Source organism: Rissa tridactyla, chromosome 1 (genome assembly GCF_028500815.1).
Source record: "Rissa tridactyla isolate bRisTri1 chromosome 1, bRisTri1.patW.cur.20221130, whole genome shotgun sequence".
Taxonomy (NCBI): domain Eukaryota; kingdom Metazoa; phylum Chordata; class Aves; order Charadriiformes; family Laridae; genus Rissa; species Rissa tridactyla.
The window spans coordinates 96,872,832-96,892,337 of NC_071466.1; the positions used below are offsets into that span (position 1 = coordinate 96,872,832).

The window sequence follows — 19,506 nt, forward strand, 5'->3', positions numbered from 1 at the left end:
AAATTAAGATTGTCTGTCTCTCTGTAGTTTGTGAATGACCAGCAGCGGGATTTCTGAATTTGTGATGCAGTTACTGGGCTTCACTGCGATTCTTGGAGTCTGATGATTCATAAAGACACCCCAGTTTAGGCTCCCAGAGGTGTATGCAGTACTTGCAAAAGCAAAAAGTAGTAAAGACTAATATTTGGCTATAAAGATTTGGTGACTCAATCTGTAAAGGGAGCAGACAAATTCAACTGAGAATTGCCATTTCTAAAGTAATTTCCTTCCATAACTGCATTACAGGTTACTTTATTGGGAAATCCTGTTTACACAGAAATAAAGGCATGTAATTTCAAATTTCGTATCAGGCTATTTAATTTCACAATGAGCAAAGACAAAATTTGAAATATGCATAGAATAAGTTGTTTCTATCAACGTGCAGTGGCAAAATACTGAAACCAATAAACTCCCCTAAATAAATCCCCATGGATGAAACCCTGTGCTTAAAAAGCCAATTGCTTTTTGATGAGCCTGAGAAAAATGTTGTTTTTTCCTCCAGCCCAAATACTGTCAAAAAGATATTCATATATGTATGGTCTCTGGCTGTTTGGTAGGAAGATTGCTACAAGCCTTGCTCATCCAGATATTTGTGATGTACATGTTATGACATCATTTCAAAATGTATTGCTGGCAGTAATGGAAGTTTGTGGAAATCATGGAAGCTTATGTTTATATTGTTTATATTTTTCTAATTTATCCACTAAACTTGAGGATTCTCTTGTCTAGCGTCCTTGGAAATGGTTTCTGTGTATGCTATCACTGAAGATAAAATGATGAAAATCTCTAATGGGCGTAGTGAGGGAAGTGCCAGCAATGTTAACAATATCTTTACAATATTGGGTGACTTGCAGGCTATCTATTCACTATTAACCTACCTAATATCCAAGAGTTAAAACAGAAGAGTGCTGTAAAGGAAAATTACGTGGGAGATGAAACAATGGGAAAAATACCATTCCCTGAGGAAAAACGTCAGAGTAAGGAAGCAAAAAAACCCACATGCCTCACTTCATCCAGCCTAGGAGTGTTTACTCTTGCCAAAGCTTGAACTAAAAGAGAATGCTTAAACCTCACAAATTCTCATCCCAGGAATAAGAAGTGGGTTGTCAGCAAATGGAAGCTGATAGCCACAGAGAGAGAGAGGTGGGGAGGGATGCAGACTCAGTGACTAGAACAGCTTGTTAATTCAGAAGTAGGTAGAAGTGGGTCTCCTGGAGCTGAGGGTGGTAGAGATTAAGGCAGGGCAGGGAGATGTGCACACACAGCCATAAGTCACTGTGTGAGCGCGCTTTCCCAAATATCTTGTACCTTTCAGAGAAATGAATTAACAGTGCTCTGTTTCATGGCATCGGTTTGGAATGACGTTGTTAACTTGGTTGGGTACCTAGGCCCCTTCTGGCACGGTGATTTGATTACCTGGTTTCACTTGGGCGGGAATGCAGGGAGCCATACCTGTCGCCTACTAGTGCATTCCAAAAAGAAAAAATAGGCATTGTTTCCCTAGGATACATACCCATATGAAATTAAATCCTGTGTAAAATGATGTATTTGAAACACTGTGAATATTTCAATAGCAACTGATTCAAATTCTAAAACAGTTGGTAATTTCTTTTGAAAAATTAAATTGCAATCTAGACAAGAGATTTATTTACTGAGTTACAAGTCATATTCAGATATAAATTTTCTCAAAAGCAAAACAATAATCATGATTATTATTATTAAAATGCCATCACTGCATTATAAGCCCTCATAAATGCAGCACTATTTGATTTATAAAAACCTGCATGTAGTTCCCTGTATTCCAACTAATAAGCATTTGAAACAGAAAGAGGAAGATTTTAATGAGTAATTCTACTGTGATAGAAGTTCCACTTTTTACCTCTGGAGTCTATAACAAATACCAGGTTTGGGGTTTTTGTGCTTTCACTCCTGTATGCCTTTCAGCAGCCTAGTGTTGTTCAGACCTTTGTGAACCTGAGGTTGCCTGGACATCATTCTGGCTAGGACACAGGAGAGGTTCATCAGTCCATCAGAAAGGTTGCTGTAACGACTTTTATTTAAATAAATGCAGGCTTTTTTCAGGTAGCATCTCGTTCACATCGTGACTTCCCTGACTATATGTCTCCTTAGCTTAATCTCTCATCCTGACTACCAGGAGATGGAGTTTACTTGTGTCTCTTCATTATCTGACACACACTGGCCTGTTTCACACGTGTCTCTAATCTCTAGGAAGAAACCGAGGGACCAAATCTTCTTTTCCAGCACTGCTTCCCTCCCCTGGGCACATCAATCCCTCTGGAAGGGCAGCAGCTGCTGCAGTGTTGATGATAGTTATTTCTTGGGTACGTTTGCAGCCTGCTCTACGAAGATAGAAAATGGAGCTAAATATTTTAGGCCAATTATTGACCACATTTAAGAAGTGTGCAGGGTTGGGAAGCAGCAAGGGTTAGCCTGGCCCCTGCACACTCTCATTGCCATGTAAGTGAGAATACCCGTACCTCCATATTTTCCACTGAACGGGGTGGTAGCTGGGTGGTAGCTTTGGGCCTGGGGCATACACTGTACCTTTCATAGGCATGGCACTTGCTATCCCTGAATTTGCTATCTACTGAGCATCACTAGAAGCATCCTGTCAGTTAGTACTTTTAGGTACCCTAATTGCCTTTAGGAGTTATGGATTAACTTGCCTCCTTATCCTTATGCCTCATTATTGGATTGTGCACTCCAGCGAGAGCCTGCAGTACGTCTCTCTGTGTTGAAAAAACTGATAGTCCAGTTTCAAGTCTAGGGAACAAACAGTTCACTATTTTTTTGCTGCCTAAGCAATTATTTATACTGCATAAAGTGGCAATTATATGCTGCTCCTGAGAATATTTACCCATATTCACTTGTCAGTGCTGCAAGGGGCAGTTGGTGATGAATCTGACTAGAAAAGAGCCATCAAAATGGTCTTCATTAACACAAGATTACCCCAGACTTCTGAAGGAAATTTCACTTTTCTGGGAAGAATGTCTTCCATGTATTGTGAAATTGAATGTGCTTGAGCTTGTATTGTGTGGTACTGAATGTTTAAGCTAAATATTGAGTGTAATGCAAATTTGTTCTGTAAGTTGCAGTTTGCTGTTTGAAGATGAGGCAGTTGTAGCTCATCTGAATAATGGTTTTGTTCTTAACTGAGCTAACTGCAGCGCTGTCCCAAAGCACCAAATTATGAAGCAGGAGAGCATGTAGGAGTTTAATTTGTAAGTTTATGAGGGGGTACAAAACCAGCTCATCTGTTAGGAATATATAGATGAAAGACAAAACTGGTGGATCTGATAATCATGTTCAAGAGTAAAATGTTTGGGGACTGTAATAGTTGGAAAATTACAGGATTCTCCCTAGGTTTCCATGAAACTGAAGCTGCTCTGGAGAAGGAAAATATTTCCATTTGTACGGTATATTCTTGAAAAAGGAAAGGATATTGCAATTATGATTAACAGGTAAACTTTTAGAGGGAACAAGCTAGTAAGAGGTTAATTTTAATTTTTCAGGTAGTAGTGATTTTTTCCAGACTTACTAGCTCAGTAGAAACTAATTGCCAAAAATGTCAAAAAAACATTCCTATGACTTATTGAGGCAAATAAAGATAATTTATATAACTAAGACTAATTTGGCAAAAAGTCCTAACTGTGCTAAATGTACTATATTTTGATTAGCTTCAGTTATCATGTTATGTAAGAGTTGAAATTCCTCTTTTTCTTCCAATCTTCTACCCTACGTGTAGGAGCATGGCCTCTCGTGTATGACTTCAGCCTCCTGGTCTGTACTCATATGTTTCTGAAGCTGCATGTTTGGTTGCGAAGTCTGGTTTAATGGTGATGTGCTTTGGGGTTATCATGGCCTCCAAATGTGTTCTTGTCATCCTTTTCAAAAGTATTTGTTTGTTTCTTAAAACGAGGCTGTTTTTGTGTTTTTCTTCCCCCACAATTACAGCGTGTGAACCAATCTTTAGGGAGGTGGTAGGTGTCCCATATGTCCTAAGCCTTTCCTCTATCAGTCCAGGTCTGGTGGTCACCACTGGTCACAGACTGCGTCTCCAGCATGACGGAGTTCCTTGTCCATCATTGGTAGTGGAGCAGGTGACCATGCTGCCATCTCCTGTATCAATCATCTAGGACGTAGACCTGTAATGCTGGTAAGCCCTAGTTTCTGTTCCCTGCTTGTTCCTACTCAGGTCAGCTGGGAAAAGAGGTGCTCGGCCCATCAGAGAAACGTGCACTTTCTGTGAGTTCTGCCGCCTGTCATGAACTTTTCATTTCCCCTTGTGACAATGATGGGGAATGCTGTATCACATGTTCCTATATGTTACGAATTTTCGAGATGAGATGAAGAGTTTTTAAATGTGACGAAAGTGTCAAACATCTCTGAAGTTTGGGAAGCATCTAGGTTCCGTCTGCCCCCAACCTCAGGCTGGCAGTGTCTCACTGCAATATAAGCACTCTTATAAATATAGAGATTGCTAATTGCTTCCTGTATTTTCAAAAAAAACCCTTTAATATTGGGGAATTCACTGGTGTTGCTTTACAGCTCTGTCCAGCTGGCAGCACCTTCACTTGAACCACAGCGACAGCAGGTAATTGTAACAGAACAGTCCCTGTCAAAACAAGGAAGATTTACTGTGCCGGTGGATAATGAAATGGAACAACTCATGCAAGCAATAAAGAAAAAGCACTGCCGGAAAGATGGAAAGGCATATTCAGACCTTTAAAGACCGTAAAACCAATACAGTAAAAGAATGTGCTGTTGAGTGTATCACTGCTCAACATCTCAGGGCAAAAGGAGCGCAAGCGGCATCTGTAGACTCTCTTCGCGCCTGGGGAATGCTTGCTGAGCAACAGTGATGATCATTCCCAGCATCATTAGCACCTCCTGTATCAAATCCCATACCGGGAACTCCTCTGTTCCAGTACGCTGCCAGTTTCTGAGACCAGCTCTTGCCAAACAATTCAGAAAATGGTGTAAGAAACAACTATGAAATATATTGTCTGTTGTCTTCCTAAATCCTCACAGTTAAAAGAGAGTTTTTGCTGTTGCCTTTAGCATTAGTGTTATTCAGTGTTCATGTGCAATTTGTCTTTCACTCTCTTTTTGTAGGTATACAAATTTCTACCCGGTTTTGTAATTCTTCTGATTTGTTGGGCATAGTAATGTGTGCTAGAGAGGAACTCCATCAGCTAATTATGCCTCGCATGCAAAAGTCTGTCCTAGGTGTGTTTGTTTCCCATTTCACTGAGACTGTCCTAGTCAGTTCTGTTGTATACTGGAAGGATGCTTGAGCCGGTCTTAAATTAACTCTCGCAGCTGCTGCCTTGCAGCTCGGTGGCAGCAGCTCCGAGCACAGCTCGGGCTGCCAAACCCACCTGAGAAGCAGCGAGCACACAGCCAGACCTGCACTCCTGCACTTACGGTAGCCATTGCAGCGCTAACACAGATGGCAGCGCGGGTATACCTTGATCTCTCCAGTCCTTCCCCCTACAGCGGGTTTGTCACCTAATTCAGAGCTCATTTATTAGCAGCTATTTTTCTTTCTGGGAACATGTTTGCCGTACGTTTGTGTACGCTTCTTTTTTCAAAGCACATGCAAAGACCAAGTTCTTGGGTGTTCTAGAAGTACCGCAGATCAAGTATAAGGATAGATATACACATGGGTAGAAAGGACTGTCCTTTCACTTCATTACTCTTGCTTTTTTTTTTCCCCTCTGGTAAACCACAGTGTTTTTCTCAAACTGTGCTGCGCCAAGGAGCTTCCAGTGGCAATTGACACATCCTTAGGATAACAGCAGGGGCAGATTACTGTGACATTGCAAGAGGGAAGAGGTGAAGGCGGCCCAGTTGCCTACCCTCTGAGCTTTCCTGTCCCTGCTCCCCCTGGAGTTTCTATTTTTATTTCTGCCCCTGGGAATGGGAAGCAAAACCAAGGATTGTGTGTCTCTTTTTGCAGTTGCACAATAACATTTCCCATAGGGTCCTCTTGTGGACTGAATTCTTATCTGAGATTTGGTGTCAGGGGCATTATATGTTATAGTATTTGCTATGTAACAACAGTAATTTTTAATATTAATTACTTTTTCTACTTCGTGGCATTCAGGAGTCAGAAAGTACCAGAAGTGGCAAGAAAAGGGAGAAAAACCTCTTATCTGTCTGTGGGCAACAAGCTAACTTTTATTTAAAAGTTCATGCTATATATATTCTCATGTGTTTAGCTCAGGCAGCCTACATTTATTACAGAGGCAGTGTCACCACTAAAATCTTTACAGTTGCCTTTGAGAGAAGATAAGATTACCATACTATTCCTTAGGTGTTCTCTTTCCTTAACTGAGGGAATGCTTTCTGTATATTAATTACCGCCAAAAGCATTTATATAGATTTTAAATGTTGAGAACTAATAATGTTTATAATGTTTGCATATGATTAATTGCACTTTCGCAATGTGTATATAATGGGACACAAGTTAGAGTCAATAATACTTCACTATTTGAAGCACGTTTCACAAAAATAATTACTTTCCATATTTGTGTGTTGGTCTAACGAAGCGAACAATCTCAAAGCGTAGGACAAAGGCAAACAAAGCACTTTCAGCTGTGTCTGGAAGACACCATTGGAGAAAATAATTTGTACTGCTCCTTTCTCCTTGGGTGAGAGTAGATGTGGAGTCTGTCCTCTGCTCTCTTAATTTTGTAGTCCTGCATTCTTTCTTCACACTGTCTCTTGTTCCTCCTTCTCTCCTGCTGGCATCAGTGTTATGTAGCTCTGTTGGGTGCAGTAAGAAAGATGATATATACAGTTATGTAGATATATACGAGTTATAAATTGGACAAAGGGTACTTTTACATGCCATCACTTGGAAGTTTTAGTCTGCTCCTGGTAGCTGTTTTCAGATGAGACACGAATACGGTTTAAAGGCATAATTTTTCTTCTTTTTTTTTTTTTTCTGCAGCACTTCATATAATTCAATAAAGCTAGGAGTTTGTTTTATTTAGTGTCAAAAAGTGCTGTATTTTAAAATGAATCTAACTTAGACTTTGAGGAGTCTCCAATGGCAACTCCCTGGAGTTTCCACATGATGGAAAATGTTTGCAGAGCGTTTGGCCGGTAGCTGTGTGCCCTCAGCACTCACAGATTAAATGCCTACATGGCCTTTTGGTTGCTGCCGCATTATTGATGTGGAATGTGGTAAAAAACATGCCAGAAACGTGCAGAGCAAAGGTTGCTAGGAAAACACTGCTTTCTTGTCGGGTGACTTTTATATTTGCTGAAAGATGCTTTTGCAAGTATCTTTTAATGAGAAGAAAATACAACTATTACATGAACCAGTCATCTGTCAGGCTGGCAGTATGGACAGTCAAAAATTAATATAATTTAGATACGGGCTATAAATGCCTGGCAACAGTGAGTTTAGATTGACAGTGTGCATTAATTTGCCTGCAGTCTTTTCTCTACAAGTTCCTTCTACATCATATATGAGATTGACACCACGTAACCTTTCTCATGGTTGCAACAGTCAATATTCTCCTGCTAAAATCAAGAATTCCTAAATAAGGGAGAAAAGGAAGCACAGGAGCTTCTACCTGTCAAAAAGACTGCGTGCAAAGCATTTCATACACAGGAAGAGAATTTCACAAATCAATCCTGTCTTCCACGCTTTGAAAACAGCCAGCTCATCGCTGAGGAGGGAGAAGAAAGAGAACAGCCCCAGTGAGCAGACACGGCCCCGTGCTGCACAGCACTTCCCTGCAGAGCTTTGGTTTTCTTGCCCACTTCGTGCACCTCAAGCGAAGACACAAAGTTTAGGCCCTTCCTGGGTCTGCAACCTGATAATCTTTCTTACGGGTGCAAAAGAGTGTCGGGCACTGCAGGCGCTCTCTCCTCAAGGTGCAGGTTGCAAACCGTGAAGTGTTTTCCCTGCCTTCCATAAGGCACCAGGAACTGACTCTCTGGAATGGGTCTATGTTCAAGAATGCACTTTTCCAGCTGAACTGCTAAACGAATATGCTCCAGCTGATGCACCCTCCAGGTTCACATGCAGAACATGACTAACTATTTCAGACAGGGTGAAAAAAAAAAGAGAGAGAATTAAATCCTAAAGTTAAAAAGAAAACTAAGGGATACATGGGACTAACCGTTCAGCTCTATTACAGAATCAGTGATCCGGTACAGATCAGTCCCTTTTCTGAAAACAGAATTACTGTTTCCTCTCTAGTTTCACCCATGTGATGTAGGAATGGAAATCTTCTATTTTCGTATTAGCCACTGAAAATGGAGAAATCCAGCTGTTTATTTAAATAACCAAACAGTAATACATGTGAGATATGGATTAATATATTGGCAGAGGTGAGTGCAAGTCACACTCTTATTCCCCTGCAAGTGGTAATATTTGTATTGCTATCCATTTATACTTCATTATTTCTGGTGCTGGAATAGCCACTTAAGTCCCCTGCCATGTATTTTGTTCTGTAATTAGTTGACTGTCTTGTTGTCTGTAAAACTGCCAGTGCCTTCACATGAACTTGCAAATGTAGTGGATGCCTCTGTCGAGAAAAAAACCTTTGTATGAATATTTACAAGGACCAAAGGCACTGTGAATATCAAAGCAAATCCCTGATTTTTAATTGAGGCTTATACTTGGAAGTACACTTTGGCATTGCGCACCTAAGTTAAGCTAATGTTTTTATTAAAATATCTTTGCTAAAGATATGAAAAAGATACATTTATGTAAAAGATATGAAGGTGAAGGAAAATAAAGTACTGCCTGATGGAGGGAAATTAAAAAACAAACAATGACAGTGGCCAGGTTGTAGCTTCTACTCATGTCACAAACAAAGCTGGACTGACATGGTTGGCTGCTATTTTTAAAAAGGCAGAGGGCAAAAATGTTTTCAGTTCCACCAGCAACCCCAATCAGCCTGGGCTTGTCTGGATCAAGTCACAAGAGGGAAATGCACTTTTATTTCAAGGATTTCCCAGGTACTGAGCACCTCTGAGCAGTTAACAGAGACTGTACAGGGGAATTACGTGGTAGATGCTATGTTCTATTTAGTGCTTTCTAAAATGAAATCCGAAACATTTTTTGCTCCACGTTGTGACAATATTTTGCAAGTTGTCCCCATTAGTGAAATGATGTCAAAAGAAATCCACTGCTGACAGCCCTTGCCAGGAAGCTGATCAGATGGTACGAACAAACAAGAAATTTGGCCTTCTTAACAATTTGAAGACAAAGAAGGGAGGCCAGGGAGCTGTGTGTTCGGTGAGATGTAAAAACCCAAGTTCCCTGAAGCCAGAAGGTGTATCAGAAATGAATTTAATTAATTTAATCTCAAGTATTCTGTTTTCTTCATTTGTGTGTCTGCTGTAACCTATCATTATTCCCTGTGAAGATGCCTGGTTGGGCTGTCCTCTGCTTCACTGGTGTCACAGGCCGTTTTCAGAGAGGAGAGGCGTGGGGTTTTTCCCCAGGCTAATCTGAGGAGGGTGTTGGGTTGAACCCAGGTTCCACTGGGCAGCACCAAGCAGCCTTTGGGCACAGAGTGAAACAGCGATGTCCCGGGAGCGGGGTCTGGGAATCTCTACTAATACCGGAGAAACAGGATGCTGAGCAATCCAGAACCAGGTGATGGTTTTGTCCTGTCTGTGAGTAGGACGTCCCTTGAAGAACAGGGAAACTGAAGACTCTCCCACATGCTTATAAAGCAAAATCATATCGTGGTTACTAACATTAGGTGCAGAGCTGATAAAGCACTTTGGGGTATTTACTGTATGGTAAAATCAGGTAGGAAATACAAGGCAAAGAATAAAATGATCAAGAGTTACACAGACTTAGATGTAAGAAATGCTTTCCTGAAGAGTGCAGCTAAGCAATTAACAACACTCCCACACCCCGTTATAAAATGTGCATGCATTTTGGAATTTGAAACAGGGCTCATTATAGCAGAAAACGTTGAGCTCAGAATTGGCAGTGCTAACAATTAGCACCTTAAAATGCTGTCAATTCCTTCTGATAGAAAGCAGACATTGATCCCCTGTGCCGTGGGTGTAAGGGATTTGATACCTTGTAGCTTCATTCTCTCTTTCCGTAATCTGGGCACTCTTACTGCTCTGACTCCGATAAGGAAATCACGGCATATACCTTTCTCACATCTAAAGTAAATAGCTCAAGAGCTCCAATGTTAGTTTTAACTATATTCCAGAAATAATAGCCATTATTACACACCATTTGTCTTGCAATAGCCCACAGAGACCTTCGCCGAGGCTGGTCATGCCTGGGCTTTGTGCAGTACGAACACAGAGTGACCAACAGGTCCTGCTCGAGAGAAGGCACCGTCCAGCAAGAAAGAAACGTGGAGGCCTGTGTCACCGGGTCCGTGTGTCACTGGCCAGTCATCCTGGAGGTTCACACTTAATTTTGTGATGCTCTGGCTTCACAGGGATTGCTGGTATGTCAGTACCACAGTTTTTTGGATTGCTTGCGGAAAAATACTCTCCCTCCTCCTGCTGAGGTTCTGTATCTGACCTCTGTTGTTTTCCCGTGTTTGTTGCTACGGAATGGCTATTTCTCAGGCAATGTAGCAAATCCCTTTCACAGCACCTGCTTCAGGCCATTTTATAATCCATCCCCTAATCTATCTCGTGTTCGTTCCTCAGATCGGAAAGGGAGATCCTCGTTCCTGAAGTGCAGGACTTGCAGGGACCACACCACGCATGATTTCTGAGGGACAGTGAACATCGTTCCAGGTTCCTGCCAGGGTTTTGATACCTTTCCATTAAAACTTATTTCAAACCCTACATCGACTTTGAAGATGCTTTTAAGGACCACAAATTATTGAATAATATTTTAAATAAGGAAAACCTGATTATGTTCTATAAATATTAATCTCAGGGTGTAATTGTTCCACTACTCTGTTATATTACAATAAGCCTGCTGGTGTTGCGGCATTTTAAATAAGTGCTAGATGATTTGGTTTGTTCTTATGCTCTTCGTAGCAACAATCTTCAGTCTGAAACCAGAGTGCAAATTGCTGATTAAAGAAGTATCACCTAATCAACTGAGACTGAGGATTCTTTTTTTTTTTTACACTTTTTTTCTTTGTTATTTATTCTTACTGAATATTTCATTTTTGGATCATCTGATGTCTTTTCTACTCTTGCTGCTTAATTGGCATTAATAAAATGTTCGTAACCCCATTCACCCAGAAGGTATCGCATATCCAAGGCACATGATAAAGGCTTGGTTTGGAAGCGCTAGCTTTGGGAAACTACCCAGAGTGGTAGCAGTTCCTCAGAACGTAATCTGTTAATACGAGTTCTGGTGGGGTGATGCTTTGCATTTGTTTTACTGGCTGCATATGTGACTAGTTGGGAGACTTTGGGGAAGAGGGCTGAGAGAAGTAGATTATATTTAGAGCTAATTCTGTATCAAAGTGGTCTGGGACAGCATAATGGAACTTATCTTTGGGAAAAGTACCATGGTGTCATTCAACTGACAGCATTCATGGAGGAGGAGCTGTATGTGAGACATGAAGAGAAGGCAAATTCAATAGGATGAATAAGGCCACAGCGGTTTTTGCTGGAGTAAAATAATTGAGTTGAAGCTGGTATTTGCTTTCTTCAGTCCAAATGGAGCAGCAGTGGAATCCATGCCAAGAGATGTGTTTCCCATCACATCTCATTAAGTTTAGCATCTTATTAGTTACTGTCAAACATTTTCATAACTCACTCCTGTGCTCTTAACGATCTTTTCTTCACACACAGCTGAAGTGGGAAATGAACATACACATACAATGAAAGTGAGTTTTTACTTTTAAGTAGTTGCTTTTATAAACATTCATGCACCGTTCTTTGCCTTGTGGCCCAGGCTGGTTTTCCGTCCCCACAGCTAAGCCTTTCTTGAAAGCTAAAGACATATTATTTGGAAAAGATAAGTGAAAGTGTGGAAGTGACTCAGAATGAGTTGGTTTGTTGGCATGGTGAAGTACTTGAGGCTTTTAATATGTCTTTTTGATGAGGTTTCTCATTATCTTTCCCATTTATCTCTCTATATTCACCATGCTACATGGTGGCTTTCTGTGATGGAAGGACTACATCAGTGGACAAGGGATGAGCTACGGAGATTCTCTATCTGGACCTCTCTAAGGCCTCTGACAGAGTCACCCGCAACATCCTTCTCTCTAAATTGGGGAGATATGGATTTGATGGGTGGACTGTTCGGTGGATGAGGAATTGCTTGGATGGTCGCATCGAGAGGGTAGTGCTCAACGGCTCAATGTCCAGATGGAGAGGGGTGACAAGTGTTGTCCCTCAGGGGTCCATATTGGGGCCAGTACTGTTCAATATCTTTATCAATGACATAGACAGTGGGATCAAGTGCACTCTCAGCGAGTTTGCAGATGACAGCAAGCTGAGAGGTGGGGTCGACACACCTGAGGGATGGGATACCATCTAGAGGGACGTGCACAGGCTTAAGAAGTGGGCCTGTGTGAACTTCATGAGATTCTACAAGGCCAAGTGCAGGGTCGTGCATCTGGGTTGGGGCAACTCCTGGTATCAATAGAGGCTGGGGGATGAAGGGATTGAGAACAGCCATGCCAAGAAGGACTTGGGGGTACTGGTGGATGAAAAGCTTGACATGAGCTGAAAAAGTGTGCTTGCAGACCAGAAGGCCAGCTGTATCCTGGGCTGCATCAAAAGAAGCTTGGCCAGCAGGTCCAGGGAGGTGACTCTGCCCCTCTACCCTGCTCTGGTGAGACCCCACCTGCAGTACTGCATCCAGCTCTGGAGTACTCAGCACAGGAAAGACATCAACCTGTTGGAATGGGTCCAGAGGAGGGCCACAAAAATAATCAGAGGGCTAGATCACCTCTCCTATGAGAACAAGCTGAGAAAGTTGGGGTTCTTCAGCCTGGAGAAGAGAAGGCTCCGGGGAGACCTTACAGCAGCCTTTCGGTACTTACAGGGGGCTTATAAGAAAGATGGGACAGACCTTTTAATAGGGCCTGCTGTGATAGGACAAGGGGCAATGGATTTAAACTAAAAGAGAGCAGATTCAGATTAGATATAAGGAAGAAATTTTTTACGATGAGGGTGGTGAAACACTGGCACAGGTTGCCCAGAGAGGTAGTAGATGCCCCATCCCTGGACACATTCAAGGTCAGGTTGGACGAGGCTCTGAGCCACCTGCTGTAGTTGAAGATGTCCCTCCTCATTGCAGGGGGGTCAGACTAGGTGAGCTTTAAACCCAAACTATTTTATGATTCTATTCTATATATGTCTTTTATCATCAAATCAAAATTACTCTACGAACTGCAGAGCGCTTCCCTCAAAAGACATCATGTAACTTTTACATATCTTTTATCAAGTGATGACTATATGTCCACATACACGTCGACAACCTCACTGGAGGACCTTACCTTCAAAGTGGAGTTTGACCCAGGTGTGACAGCAACTGCAGTCTAAACAAGTGACAGGTAAATACCATAAAGCCATCTACATAAGACTTGAAGTTGTTACGAGTTTTTAAATTTCTTAGTTTCAAATTTATTGGGATAAAATGTCTTTGTAGGTCTTTGCAGAACACCTGGCCTGACAGAGCCTTGTTTGTGATAGCAGCTTAGTATGTGGCACACACCAAGGAAGAGGGATCAGCACAAACATTTGTGCAAGCAAAATGAGAGTGGCACAAATACTCATGGGATGTGACAATGCTGGGGACGGGCTTAGGAATATATGACAAAGATCACAGTCAACGTATTTTCTTTCCTTTAAAGGCTTGCTAATATCTGTGTACCAAAATCTATTTTTTTTTCTTTTCTTATGGAACAGTTTGAATATCCCTTTATTCATCATTAACACACTAGATTTTATTTGGGGTATAGCCTGCACTGCTAGCATGGGTATGAATGGAGAGCAGAAGAGCAATACGCAGCCTAACTGTAAATTAACAAGACGTAGTGCTCTGGCTGTAGCAGTGCCCAACCCAGCCCAGTGTAATCATCTCTGGTGATACACACCTTTTAATGTTCATGGACAAAGTTTCATCAGCCAAATTATTTTAACTGTGAAAACTTTAAAATAAGACCATTGAAAGTATCTTAGCTGTTACTTACGTGTGTCTTTCCAGCACATTGCTGTTAAAATTAGGTAATTTTGGCTCTATGATGGTAACCTGGTGGTGACACAGGAAGACAGATTGCTTTCTTAGGGTCAGTTATGCTTTAAAAAATCTTTATAATCAGTGTAACAAGTGGGTGCAACTGCAGTATCACACACATATATTACAAAACACCTAGTAAATTAGTGCATTTGAAAGAAGTTTTGATCTTTTGCTCAGGGAGATCTAAAGTGTCAGCTAGTGGATAAATATCCATTTTCTTTTAAGAGCGGTTTGTCATTTTCTCTTGTGATGAAAGATTTTCCCAAATTCAAGCACATTTCCTTGCTGCAGTTAAAAGCCGAGTGAACAAAACTGTATTTTTCAACTAATAAATCCTCTAAAAAGGAAATCTCATTAGTGTAATGAATACATTGAATGGTTGTTTGTTATACACAATTAACCTCCATTAATTGGAGTGGTGTGCTCACAGAAGAGGGATTGTTTATTTGACAGAATGATTTTCTTGTGGGGAGAAGACGACATTTCAGATAACTTGCCAAAATAACTTCATCTCTGGCTGATGGCACTAGGTTACCGTGGGCAGTGCAAATGGAAGCTGCCTGGAGAGTTACAGAAGGATTTTGTGACTCTGAATGACCATGTAGCAAAACAGCAGGTGAAAGTCAGTGCTGATGGGTAGAAAGCAGTGTAAATGGAGACTTTCTCCAGGCTTTACGTGCCCAACAATGGTGTCTGACCTAGCTATTACTGCTCGGGAAAGAGCTTGGGCCGTAAGAGGCAGATTTAAGAAAAGAGCAGTGTTCAGCAGCAGGCAAGAGGCAAAAAGAAAAGAGTCTGCCTGGAACTGCTGGCAAAATAGAGTTTCACTGTTATGCTATGGTGTAAATCCTCAGCTTGGCTGTCTGTTGAATACCAACAATCTCTGTGCTCTCCCTGGCTCAGAAAGCACGCCTGTTCCCTGGCCGCTGGTGGGGCTCAGAGGCCCCCAACCTCTGGGCTGCTGTGGGGCACGTGCCGATGGCCAGGACCGACGCTGGTCGTGTGCGTGGGCTCTGCCCAGCTAACAGGATTGTGCAGGGGTCCAGGTGGACCTGCAGGCTGCAGTTTCACTCACTGATGCCTTCCTTACCATGTGTACTTTGTGTGCTCACAGTCCCAATTACTTGCATTTAAACAGGCATGCCCACGAAATGCAAATTAGACACAAATCGGCGCAGATATCCCTGCATGAGCCCGAGGATCGAGCAGTGGGGTCAGTCTGAGAGCCAGGGACCGATGGCTGCTCCCTGCCGTCAGAGGCACTGACCTCGAAGGGGCTGAGGGGGGTTCGAAGCCCGCCTCCTGCCCACCCCAGCCCACTCCTGCCAGTGTGCAGGGTCAGTGTCAGGTCTGGTTCACCCATCAGGGAGGTATTTGGCAGAGTTTGGGATGTTAATATGCAGAGATAAGAAGGAAGCAGGGTCTTACAGTTCCATGGAGAGCAATGCCAGGGAGATGTCTAATCTTACAATCCACTTATGTCCTTGGGAAAAAAATGGTACTGTCTCTGTCTCCCTCTATTTAATTTAGTTGCCTTTGAGGATGATTGCTCAGTCATAGAAAGATGAGTTTCAGAGACAGGAGCCCTGATACCGCAAGTTTCCTGCTTTTGCAAGCACTGGAGTCTGACATATATGCAGTGGAATGGAGAAGGTACTAATTAATATCTTTTTGTTAATTTTTCCCTGTTTATGAGATGGAATTGATGCTGCTATTAGGGATCTCTGCTGTTTGTTATCATCACAAGCGTAAGGAAGGCGTTATTACCTTTTCAAAACTTGCATTAACATTTACTGTTGCAGTTAATTCTTAGGCATTCTGTATCAGTATTGCTGCCTATTGTGAAGCCAATAAAATGCTAATGAAAAATGGACCAATTCTAAAGTGCTGCGATCAATATGCAATACTTCTTACATGTTAACCTTTACCATATGGATTTAGTATCACATCTGATTTACACCTAATGAAACAAGAGTCTGCCTCTAGAGTAATTCTCTCTTATTTTTTTTTAGGATGGAGTATTTTCCGCTTCAGGTGTTACTGTACGTAACACTTTGCTCAAGGAGCCACCCTATGGCCTCACCCATCTCCCCTTACCCAATTAATCTGGCTTCAGCAAAAAACTTACTGGCTTCAGTTATCTGCCAGCCATGGGCAAAACTGGATTTCTTGTTCCAAACTCTGCTTGCAGTCCCAATGGTTTAAACCTGGGGAAAAATGATCTACCTAAACAGAAGTGCTCTAGGCTTATTGGAGGAACCAGCATGAACATTTGCCACACCATCTCTAGACTTCTCTGTAACATTTTAACCAAACTCTTACACATTTCTGGCTGTGATCATCAGATTTAGTTTGCAACTTTGACAGCTAGACGTGGGCATCTTGCTCTTCTGGTTTGTAAGCATGTTCAACCCTGCTAATTTCAGTGAGATCATGCAAGAGGTGATTCCAGGGCAAGTCTGGCCAGCTGACCTTACTGCGAGCCTGCACGCCTTGGTACTGCAGAAATGTTTTCCTGGAGCTTACTATGCAAGGAGCATACCCATGGCTGCTTCCGCGGAGACAGTGGTGCAGCTAAATGATGGAATATGTTTAACCGGTATATCCTATTTCAAACTCTGTGTCTTTTTTAACAGATATTACCTGTTTTTTCTCTTGAGTGTTTTTATTTGCCTCTTTAGGTTGTAACGCTTCAAATGTTGACTGCTTTAAATAGATAATTAATGATTTTATTCTATTAGATTAATAAACATTTAACCCCAAGCCACCCCCAAGTCTCGTAGCAGTGGAAGGGTACTTCAGAATGATGACAACACATGCGTCACAAGATGTATTCCTCCCTGATATGCCAGGCCCTACTGCCCAAGTGTAGGATGTTCCTGGGCCCTAGCAGAGGACATACCACAAGTCCTGATATCTCTATTTTTTCAGAACAGCTTTTCCCACCTACAAATCCCTGTCTATAAATGTGGTACCCACAAAGAAGCAGGCCCCTGTCTTCTCCAGACTTCGATCTCAAACACCGCGCATGTGCCAGGTGAAGGCAGAAGCAAATGGGAAAATCTAGAAGCAAATGGGAAGGTTGGTTTGCAGCCAGCTGTTACCACGTCTTTGCGTCAAGCCCCAGGTACCTGGGGGCACAGTGGGTGGATATGGGGGACTGCAGCAAGATGAGGGCCTTGCTGGGGTACTCCTGCAGAACTGCAGCAGGCCAAAGGCATGTACTCTGAAGGGTCAGTCCCCACCAGCTCCAGCCTCTCATCTGTACTCATATTTCCCTGCCTAGAGGACTAATTCGCTCCATAGCAAACACTAGATGCAAAGTACAATTGTGTACGTCCTGTGGGCAGCTGGGATTTCAGCGCTATGGTTGAAAATGGGGAGTGCTCCACCTGGACAGCACAGATTGCTCAGTGACTCATGTCTGGGCACCTTCTGCATCCTTCCAGGATGCTCCTGTCCAAGATCAGGCAGCACCCAGCGAAGCAGCTGGAACCAGATTTGTCTCACGCACACCACAGTTGTGGACTTCCCTGATGGTCTGCTTGAGATGGGAATCTCCAGGGATTTTAGCCAGTGTTTTGAGGGGAATGAAATGCTGCTTTGGGAGCCACACAGGTTTTGTCGTCTTTGACTTACATTTTTTCTGTTCATTCACCTTCTTCACTTGTGTTCAGAATGGTGCTATCTATGATTTTCTCCTCTGTAGGTCTCACACCCCTCTAACAGAGGCAAACAACAAGAACTAGCGTAATTCCTAGCACACTCGTGTATTCTCTTTTCTTCCAGCTTCCTCTGAGCTCTGTATCACACCAGACCACTCACCCTGTTAGGAGTCAAAAAAATTGTGAAGACTTAGACAGTACTAAGGCCCAATTATTTTAGTTGTGCAGCTGAATAATAGACCGAAAAGCAAGACGCCTGGAGTGCATCAAAGGCCTAGTGAAGGTCTATAGAGACGCCTGTGTTATTTTAGGAAGAAATATGTGCAGCTCAAGTAATGTATAACTACTGCATTTAAAGATCTATGGCACGAAGAGAACACAGGGTGCTTCTAGTGACAGGAGCTTGAGAGCATCCTTGGCAGAGGAATAAAGTGACTAACTACAAAGCTTATGATATTTCCATGATGGAAGATGATGATCAGTCAGAGAAGCACTATAAAACGGATAAGGGACAGGATAAATGTAGATGGAGAAGGGCCGTAGGATTGAGGTGCTGGACAGTGAGGTACCTCCGTGAGCTGTGCTTGGGGTCTGCCCTCGGCAGGGAAACGCAGGGGAAGGTCTTGTGTCCAGCTGGGCAGCTGGGCAAGGCGAAGTGTGTGTTGTCCCTGCAACAGAGGGGTTAGAAACAGGTTTGGAGCCACCCACCACAGACAGCGTCTGCCCCAGGGATGCCAGTGATCTCAGTGGTGTCCTGGGCAGTGGAGGGCAGAGGGGACCGTGGGGAAGCAGCTTTGGGGAGATGATCACCCCTTCAGACACGGCGCTGCTGGGGGGCCACGGGTCATGGCAGCAGCTCTCCAGAACACACAGTACCAGCACCTGCTGAGCTTGCACAGTGTGCAGCTCACTGCTGCAGTGTTTAAGGAATTTTAAATTCCTCCCTGAAAAAGCAGTATTTGCAAGGGCTTCTGATGGATTGAATTGGTCCTTGCTTGACAACTAGGAGTGGCTCATGGCGTTCTTCGAGAGCAATAAATCCTCTCACAGACCTGTCTCAAGCACGCGGGATATTGCCGTGACCTTGGGATCCTGACTTCAACTGTGGGCTCACAGTGTGAGAGCAGCAATAGGTTTGAGGTGGCCCCTTGTGCCTCTTGTTCCCCAAAAACTTCTCAGACAGGCAGTGAGGGCCCAGCCAGGCTCTGAGATGAAAGAGGCTGGCGTTAGATGAGGCAGACTCATATTATTTAAGCAGGCATTAGCAGAGCCTGAGATCCCGATTGTTCGATCTCAGTGACAAATTAATTCTTTATGTCCAGAGGTGAACATGAGAAAAGCACACGGGAGGCCAGGCAAGCCCCGCATGGGCCTTTGCGGTGAGAGGCAGGAGCCATTTCAAAGTGATAAACAGCTGAACGCTGTGCTGGCGTTAATGCAGCCGCTGAGGGAGTTTCTCCAATGCTAATCTATGAATTTCATAGCCCAACACTCCATTACTTATTTATAGATTTATAGCTCTTTCCCCGCCCTCCCCCACCAGGCATCTGTCTGCTGTGCATGAAACACACAGTCGCAATTACAAAATGTCTTCTGAAAAGCTATCGCCACCCCTGC

At 42.9% G+C, this 19,506-nt stretch overlaps 1 long non-coding RNA gene across 4 annotated transcripts in view; it reads left to right on the top strand.

The window, feature by feature from the left end:
• Positions 1-16,949, top strand: part of LOC128904598 (uncharacterized) — a 36,391-nt gene extending 19,442 nt beyond the window's left edge. For 2 of the 4 annotated variants that reach the window (XR_008464553.1, XR_008464551.1), the window contains exons 4-6: positions 4,079-4,216; positions 4,609-13,538; positions 15,755-16,949. This is a non-coding gene — a long non-coding RNA (uncharacterized LOC128904598). The remainder of the gene's footprint in view (positions 1-4,078; positions 4,217-4,608; positions 13,539-15,754) is intronic. The other 2 variants (XR_008464552.1, XR_008464554.1) reach the window with 2 other exon arrangements.
• Positions 16,950-19,506: the final 2,557 nt, after the last annotated feature.